The sequence below is a fragment of the Electrona antarctica genome, assembly GCF_951216825.1.
Source record: "Electrona antarctica genome assembly, chromosome: 4".
In the NCBI taxonomy this organism is placed as follows: Eukaryota; Metazoa; Chordata; class Actinopteri; order Myctophiformes; family Myctophidae; genus Electrona; species Electrona antarctica.
The window spans coordinates 37,695,081-37,695,884 of record NC_136809.1 but is presented as its reverse complement, the minus strand read 5'-3'; the positions used below and the strand labels follow the sequence as shown (position 1 = coordinate 37,695,884).

The 804-nt window shown below is 42.4% G+C and overlaps 1 protein-coding gene across 1 annotated transcript in view; it reads right to left on the bottom strand.

Annotated features, from left to right (window-relative positions):
- Positions 1–297: 297 nt before the first annotated feature.
- Positions 298–804, bottom strand: part of LOC306922306 (fascin-like) — a 16,411-nt gene continuing 15,904 nt past the window's right edge. The window contains exon 6 of the mRNA XM_079499803.1: positions 298–804. This exon is cut by the window's right edge and continues 1,966 nt beyond it. The gene's annotated coding sequence lies outside the window, so the exon portion shown is untranslated.

Genomic DNA, 804 nt, shown 5'->3' with positions numbered 1-804 from the left:
GAGCTGAAATAACGTTGAGCGGTGGTGAGTAAAAATAGAGAGAAGGGCTGGAGCGGTGGCAGTGGTTTGCTCTTCACCGTGGCTCGTGACGTCATGTTGTAGTTCAGTGGTCACCTAACCACCGAAAATCCAGACTATGTATGAGCCTTTAGAGGGGAGGTCTCAGGATGCAGGCATGGTTAGAGGTGATAAGTCTAGGTAGAGATTCAGGGGATGGGCCCCAGGAAAGCCGGCGTGGTTAAAGATTCAGGGATTTGCTCCCAGGATGCTGAAAAAGATAATCTGCTGACAACAGAGAAAACATTATTGGCTTTTTAATTTTTTGTTCAGTTCAATACAAATGGAAGAGTATGATGAAAAAACAGACAAAAAAACAAGTTTTATGCAAGGCACGGCCACAATGACAATGGGAGGATCTCATCATTGTGTTTACAGGCCAATGGTGGCATCCAGTCTTAAACAAACATTATGTAATCAATTCATCAATATAGTACAGTACAGTACAGACATGTGCTTTTCATTATCATTTGGTCATGATGTTTACTACACGGTTACACAGAACACTTCATCACTTATGTTACACATTCAGGAGATGGTTGTGCATTTGTAAATACTGAAAATACTGTGTGTGTGTGTGTGTGTGTGTGTGTGTGTGTGTGTGTGTGTGTGTGTGTGTGTGTGTGTGTGTGTGTGTGTGTGTGTGTGTGTGTGTGTGTGTGTTTTTGTGTGACAATTTGTTCTTATATTTGGCAGCCTATAGGACATACCCACAGACAGCTTGTTAGACTACTTGGGAATTCCCGA